The sequence below is a fragment of the Dromiciops gliroides genome, chromosome 1, assembly GCF_019393635.1.
Source record: "Dromiciops gliroides isolate mDroGli1 chromosome 1, mDroGli1.pri, whole genome shotgun sequence".
Taxonomy (NCBI): domain Eukaryota; kingdom Metazoa; phylum Chordata; class Mammalia; order Microbiotheria; family Microbiotheriidae; genus Dromiciops; species Dromiciops gliroides.
The window spans coordinates 74,702,039-74,710,048 of record NC_057861.1 but is presented as its reverse complement, the minus strand read 5'-3'; the positions used below and the strand labels follow the sequence as shown (position 1 = coordinate 74,710,048).

Below are 8,010 nucleotides of genomic sequence, written 5' to 3'. Positions count from 1 at the left end.
GCTGGGTGACAGAGGGGCCCAAGGTCCTGCAATCAAACCATGGCTTCCTGTCACTCAGCTGGCCCCTACAAGATACCTTAACAGCCTGCAATCCAGACCCAGTTGTGAGAAGGCACATATATGACCAAATAACTGTGAAAAGCAAACCTCATCCACTTCCTGACCCCCTCTCAGCCCTGGCCTGGCCCCTTGTGTGGGGAGCAAACACATGAAATCAAGTAACTGTGAACAACAGACCCCAACCTTGTTTCCCACCCCTCTCTCACCTAAACCCCATGTGTGGGAAGTGAGTTCATTTGGCCAAATAACTGTGAAAAACAGACCTTAGCCCAGCTCCCTGGCCCCAGCCCAAGGCTGGCTCTCATATCCCCAGCTCACATGCCTGGGCTGCCCACAGACCACAGCCCCTTTTCTCCCTCCCAACTTCCCCCAGTTCTGGCTTCCACTGGGTCTGACAGGTCTCTGGACTTCACATCTGGGTATCACTAGTCCATTAGTCACAATAGGGTGGGAACTCAAAGTCTTTTAATCACTTTCCACAGTCCATCCCCAGGAATTATTACCCAGAGTGGGTATGCTAACTATGCATGTTCACACAGCACACTGAGGTAGAGATGGATCTGGGAAATGAAGGATCTTGGTTCAGCAGCTCTGGGCACCAGCACTGATTGACTATATGACCCAGGGCCATCTCCACACTTAACATGATCTGTTTCCTTAGGGCTTGGACAGAGGAGGCACTCAACAGGTTCTACAGTCACATCTCTCCCAGGACCAAAGACCAACTTGTCTGTGTCACCTTCCTTGCAAAATGATAGCAGCCAGAGTCTCCAAGGCTAAGGTACTAAATCTGGAGAACAATCTGACTGCTGTTGTCCTCACAGAAGAAGGTGATGTGGTCTTCTCTGGCTTCTGAAAGTGGGCTGTCAAGGCTGATCCAGGGCCCAAAAGGGACCAGCATAGTCTGCTTGTCTTCGACTGAAAGCCAGACACTTAATACTTGCGGCTCAGGGTCCTTCCAGCCAGGTGTGGGCCTCCCCCTGATGCTTTCAGCTGTGTCTCATCTCCTGCACAAAGAGTGATGGGGACAGAGTAAGTAGGGACAAGTAATCCATCCCTCCTCCTGGGCTAGGAGATCTTGAGTCTTTAAATCCCCTCAAAGCCATTCTGCCCTAGATTCTTCTCCTCTTCCCCAGCACTTTAGATACCAAAGTAGGGATCTATTTCTCTTTAGATATGTCATAGGGAATGAAGTGGAGGACATGAGTCCAATAGCTACAGGAAAGGGTAAGCATAGTCATTGACAAAGTTCAGGGGGTTTCAGGGAGTAGGGCTGTTCCTGGGGTCAGCGACAGGGAGCTCCTTGGATCCAACAGTTTCTCAGGTTTTGCAGATTTCTTGGGATTGGAAGGTGAAGTGCCTAGAATCAGAAGAGGGAAAATTCAATGCCTTTGGGTTCTTAATTTTGGAATTCAAAGTGACTAGGGTTAGGGGTACCTGGAGTGATGAGTTTGGGATATCCTAGTATTAGGAGACAGGGCTAACTGTGGGAACTGGCCCACATAATTACCAAAGGCTAAGATAAGCAATGACTGAAGTCATCAAACCAGTCTAAGATTTCCTCCCACAAACCCCCCCAATGGAATAGGATCCCCTGCCCATCTTCCCCTACCCCTGTTGGGAACATGGAAACTTATGTGGGAGTTTGGTCACTTTTCCCATTGAGCTCACTATGCCACAGGAAGGAACCTAAACCGTCATTCTTGGGAAGGGCAGGAGGAACACAAGATGGCAGGAAGTGGGTTAGAAGATAACAAAAGGATCTAGGAAGTTAGTGGGAGGGACACCTGTTCTCAGGCTCATGGGTACCCACCAAGTTCATAAACCCCCTATAAAGCAGGAGACTTTAAGTAATTTAGTATTAATTTAAGTAATCTAGTATTAGAGCCTTGAAGTCAGGAGATCTTGGTTTAAGTCGGCCTCCAGCATGAACTGACTGTATGACCATGGGCAGCTCTTCATTTCACTCTTCAGTGCCCCAGGAAACTCTAAGACTAAGTTTCAGAGCATTTTTGGTCTGCACCACTCAAGAGAATCTCTTCACTGAGTTTTTTATTTTATTTTATTTTATTTTTTGCGGGGCAATGGGGGTTAAGTGACTTGCCCAGGGTCACACAGCTAGTAAGTGTCAAGTGTTTGAGGCTGGCTTTGAACTCAGGTCCTCCTGAATCCAGGTGCTTTATCCTCTGCACCACCTAGCTGCCCCTCTTCACTGAGTTTTATATCTCAATAAAATCATAGGCCAAGGACAGGTCTAAGCAAGCTCAGGGATCCCTTCAGAGTCTCTTCCCTGAGAGGATCCCAGGAAGGCCAGACCCTTGAAGAAGGTTGTTCTTGGCTCAACCTCAGAATGGCTATGAAAACAGTTCCTGGGGTAACTACAAACTTTTCCTTCCCCAATCTGACTATGAAAGATTGAGTTAGAGAGATAATTGGGGAAGATCTAGGAAGGGAAATGATCACTACAAAAAGCCAGCACAGCTTCATCTGGAACTGCTTGTGCCAGGCTAACCTTGTGGCCTTTTTGTTAAGTTACTAAATTGGTAGCTTATGGGAATGTTGCATAGTTTCCCTAGATTTTAGTAAGGCTTTTGATAAGTATTCTTAGGCTGTTCTTGTGGGGAAGATGAAGATATGTAGACTAGATGATAAGGGAGTTAGATAGATTCAGAGCTGGTTGGAGGGTTGGACTCACAGGAGTCATTAATAGTTAAATTTCAATTTGGTAGTATGTCTCCAATGGAGGACCCCAAGGATCTGTGTCTCTTGGTGCTGTTTAACGCTTTCATTAATTATTGGTGTAGCAGGGAACTGGAACATTGACAAGAGTATCAGTGTGCACCATTGAAGGAAATTTCCCACATGGAATAGCCTAGGGAGCCTAGTTCCAGGAATTACCTTGGAGAGACTAGTACATGCATAAATATTCTGTAACTGCTTCTAACCTGCTAACCATGTGGCTAGGTGGAACCTTTGTCCAAGGGTTGTGTAGAGAGAACTGGGGGCATCTTCAAGAAGGCTCTCATCTTTGGCCTACTAACTTTGCCTTCTCCCCTTCAACTGCTCTCCTGAGGGACCTCATTGACTTCCCTCACAGTGTCTGGAGATAGACAAAGCTATAAGGGGAGGGTCTTTGAGGACTTCTCTCCCTGAAGCCATGTGTCCCTGGCCTTGGTCCTTGGCCTCTGTGCTTTCCCTTTTCCATTTTAGGTGGAGGAATAGAACTTCCTACTGTGTGAGTTTCAAAAGGTCCAGAGAACTCTCCAGTATGCTGGTGCTCCAGAGTCTGGGTTTTACAGCCAAGTCCTGAGGTACAAGGAGTAACCTTTAGAAGTGATCTTCTTGGACCAGGGCAGTGACAGCTGACACAAGGATTTATCTGTCAGCCAGGCTGGACATAAACTTGGTGAGACCAATATTATGTAGGAATTGAGCAAAAATGTATCCTAAGATGTGAGGAGGAAATGTTTGTATGTCTGTTCTTGCTATATCTTCAATGAAAATATCCCTTCATAAAAGCTGATTGATTTTAAGTGTTAAATGGAACTGGGATAGAATTTACTGGTACCTAACAATAGGAAGCAGGGGCATACAACTAGTGGGCACTCAAGCCAATTACAATAGAAACACACACACATACACCCCCAAAACAAAAATCCTTACAGTGCCCTGGAACCCAGAGTTGGAGATGTAGTCTGGTAGGTTCTCAGGGAGTGAGCCAGAGCATATTTGATATATTGGAATAAAAGAATGGGTGGCATGCTTAACAAATTAGCAGATAACAGAAAACTGGAGAGAATAGCTAATATAGTAGATGACAGAGTTAGAATCCAATATGATTTTGACAGGCTAGAGAATTTGGCTGTAATTAATAAGATAAAATTGCATAGGGATCAATGTAAAGTCTTACACTTGGGTACAAAAACATCAACTTTACAAATAAGAGAGGGAGGGATGCATTGTTGGACAGATGCTTATCTGAAAAAGATCAGGAGGGTTGAGTGGACTCCACACTCAATAGGAACCAGCAATATGGAGCAGCACAAAAAGCTAATATTATTTTGGTCAACATTAAGTGGGCCAGGAAGTCCAGGAATAAGGAGGTGAAAGCCCTCATCAGACTTTATCTGGAATTTTGTGCTCAGTTTTGGACACCCCAGTTTAAAACGGATCTTGGTAAGTTGGAGAGAGTCCAGAGGAGGGCCCCCAGGGTGGTAAAATGACTTGGCTTCCTGATATATGATGAATGGTTGAAGGAACTGGGAATTCTTAACCTAGGAAAAGAAAAGACTCAGGGGAGGACATAATAACTTCATTCAACTATTTGAAATGGTCTTTTATGTAAAAGGAACCAGGTTTGTTTTGTGTGGCTCCAGAAAATAGAAGCAATGAGTGGAAATGTCAAAGAGGCAAATTAGATTGATATCAGGAAAAATTATATTGCAGTAACAATAACAATAACAACTATCATTTACATAGCACTCCAAGGTTTGCAGTGTACTTTACATATATTATCTTTTTTTTTTCAGGCAATGGGGATTAAGTGACTTGCCCAGGGTCAAGTAAGTGTCAAGTGTTTGAGGCCAGATTTGAACTCAGATACTCCTGAATCCAGGGCCAGTGCTTTAACCACTGTGCCATCTAGCTGCCCGCACATATATTATCTCATTTGATACTCACAACAATTCTGTAAGGTAAGTGTTCCTATCCACATTTTATAGATGAGGAAATTGAGTCTGAGAGAGGTTAAGTGACTCGTGCAGGGTATACAACTTAGAAGTTTCTGGGGCAGTCTTCTTTACTCCATCCTAACATTTAGAGCTATGCAAAAGTAGAATGGGCTGCCTAAGTGGTGATGGGTTCCTCCTCCTGAGAGGTCTTTGAGCAATCACTGGATACTCTGGTGCCTTCTTACCTTTCTAGTCTTCTTTCTTTTTTTAAAACATGGTTAGATGCCACAGAGTAGGTGGCAATGCCTTAACCGTATATGTGTTGTAAAGGCCACTAGGACCTCTTCCATCCTTATCAAGGGGAGTGCTAACCTTCTCTCCTTTCATACAACACATAGTCTTCTTTTTAAAAAAAAAATAGACATTTTTATTTAAAGTTTTGAGTTCCAAATTCTAACCCTCCTTCCCTCTCTTCCCCTCCCTGAGGTGGCAAGCAATTAGATATAGTCCCTGAGGTGGTAAGCAATTAGATATAGGTTATACATGTACAATTATATAAAACATTTCCATATTAGTCATCTTGTATAAAAAGACTCAAATAAAAGAAAAAATGAAAGAAAGTGAAAAGCACACCCAAGTCTGTATTAAAGTAATATCAGTTCTTTGGAGGAAAATAATATGCTTCACCATAAGTCCTTTTGGATTGTCTTGGATCATTATATTGCTAAGAAGAGCTAAGTCATTCAAAGTTCTTTATCAAACAATATTGCTGTTGCTGTGTACAATGGCCTTCTGGTTCTGTTCACTTCACTATACATCAATTCACATAAGTCTTCAGGCTTTCTGAAATCATCCTGCTTGTCATTTCTTATAGCACAATAATATTGCATTACAATCATGTACCACAATTGGTCTAGCCATTCCCCTATTAATGGGCATCGTTTTTATTTCCAATTCTTAGCCACCACAAAAAGAGCTGATATAAATATTTTTTGTAGAAATGGGTCCTTTTCTCTTTTTTTGGATGTCTTTTGGCTTACCAAATGTAGTTACCAAATGTAGCAGTGGTTTAGCTAGATCAAAGGATATGTATAGTTTTATAGCCCTTTGTGCATAGTTCCAAATTGCTCTCCAGAAGTTAAATGAGTTCACAACTCTCCCAGTTTCCCCACATCCCCTCCAACATTCAATATTTAATCTTTTTTGTCATATTTGCCACTCTGATATATATGAGGTAGTACCTCAGAGTTGTTTTAATTTTCATTTCTCTGATCAATAAGGAAAATAGATAGCTTTGATTTCTTTGTCTAAAAACTGCCTGTTCATATCCTTTGATCATTTATCAATTGGGGAATGACTTATAGTTTTATAAATTTGACTGCGTTCTCTATATATTTGAGAAAGGAGGCCTTTATCAGAAATACTTATTGCAAAAATTTTTTCCCAGTTTTTGGCTTTCCTTGTGATTTTGTTTGCATTGGTTTTGTTTGCGTAAATGCTTTATAATTTTATATAACAAAAATTATGTATTTTATATTCTGTAGTGATTTCTGTGTCTTCTTTGGTCCTAAATTCTTTCCGTATCCTTAAATCTAACAGACAAACTATTTCATGCTTTTTTTTTTTTTTTTTGCCAGGCAATGAGGGTTAAGTGACTTGCCCAGAGTCACATAGCTAGTGTCAAGTGTCTGAGGTCACATTTGAACTCAGGTCCTCCTGAATCCAGGGCTCGTGCTTTATCCACTGTACCATCTAGCTGCCCCTTCATGCTCTTTTAATTTGCTTATGGTATCCCCCTTTATGTATAAATAAATCACATACCCATTAAGACTTTATTTTAGTGTAGTATGAGATGTTGATTGATCTATACCTAGTTTCTGCCATACTGATTTCCATTTCACAGCAGTTTTTGCCAAATAATGAGTTTTTCCTCCAAAATCTTAGATCTTTGGGTTTATCATATACTAGATTACTATAGTGCAATTTATACCTATTCTATTCCACTGATCCATGAGTCTATTTCTTAGCCAATACCAGATTATTTTGATAATTACTGTGTTGTACTACAATTACTGTGTTGTACTACAATTTGAGATCTGGTACTGCTAGACCATCTTCTTTCACATTTTTTTTTCATTGATTCCCTTGATATCCTTGAGCTATGATTCCTCCCTTTAGAGGGTTTAGAATCTAAAAGGGGGTCTAGACACAAACACAAATAACTATAATTTATTTTATACCTCGATAAGTACATTAGAGAGGTTCTATGTGAGTTCTCAGGGAGAAGGTCATTATCATACAGGGGGATCAAGCAAGAGTTATGCCAAGGTGGAAGTTGAGTAGGACTTCAAAAGATGAATGAGAATTCAACAAGTCAAGGAGAAGACACTGAGGGGTCATTCATCCCATAGGGAACAACTTGAGAAAATGCAAAGAAGTGGACAGGCATATGGTGTGTTTAATGGGCCATGAATGGACTAGCTTGGGGGGTAGCTAAGCGGTGCAGGAGATAAAGCACTGGCCCTAGATTGAGGAGGACCTGAGTTCAAATCTGACCTCAGACACTTGACACTAGCTGTGTGACCTTGGGCAAGTCAATTAACCCTCATTGCCCCACAAAACAAATAAATAAATAAATGGACCAGCATGGCTAGAGTATAGTGTACATGAAGAAGATTAGAATGAGATAGTGGTGGTGGAGGCCTTGATTGCCAGATTTTTAAAAAAGGAGTTTGAACATGATCTTGGAGAAAATAGACAATGAAAATTTTTGAGTAAAGAAGTAACAGATGGGCAGCTAGATGACACAGTGGATAAAGCACCGGCCCTGGATTCAGGAGGATCTGAGTTCAAATTCAGCCTCAGGCATTTGATACTCACTGGCTGTGTGACCCTGGGTAAATCACTTAACCCCCATTGCCCTGAAACCCCCCCCCCAAAAAAAAAAGAAGTAACAGACTAAGGGTCAAAAAAATAATAATTTGGGGGGCAGCTAGGTGGCGCAGTGGATAGAGCACCGGCCCTGGAGTCAGGAGTACCTGAGTTCAAATCTGGCCTCAGACACTTAACATTTACTAGCTGTGTGACCCTGGGCAAGTCAAATTAATAATAATAATAATTTGGGTGATTGTATTGAAGTAGAAGAGAGAGTAGAGGTAGGAAGATCTGTGAGAATATCACAGTGGTCTTAGGGGGAAGGGTAATAATAAAAACTTGTGTTAACATGATAGTAGTGGGAATAAAGGGAAAAGGACAAATGTTTGAAAAGAAGAACAGAAAG

The 8,010-nt window shown here is 41.7% G+C and overlaps 1 non-coding gene across 1 annotated transcript; it reads right to left on the bottom strand.

The window, feature by feature from the left end:
* Positions 1–4,996: 4,996 nt before the first annotated feature.
* Positions 4,997–5,124, bottom strand: LOC122737808. The gene has a single exon (XR_006354580.1). It is a non-coding gene; the product is annotated as a U6atac minor spliceosomal RNA (small nuclear RNA).
* Between the last annotated feature and the right edge of the window lie 2,886 nt (positions 5,125–8,010).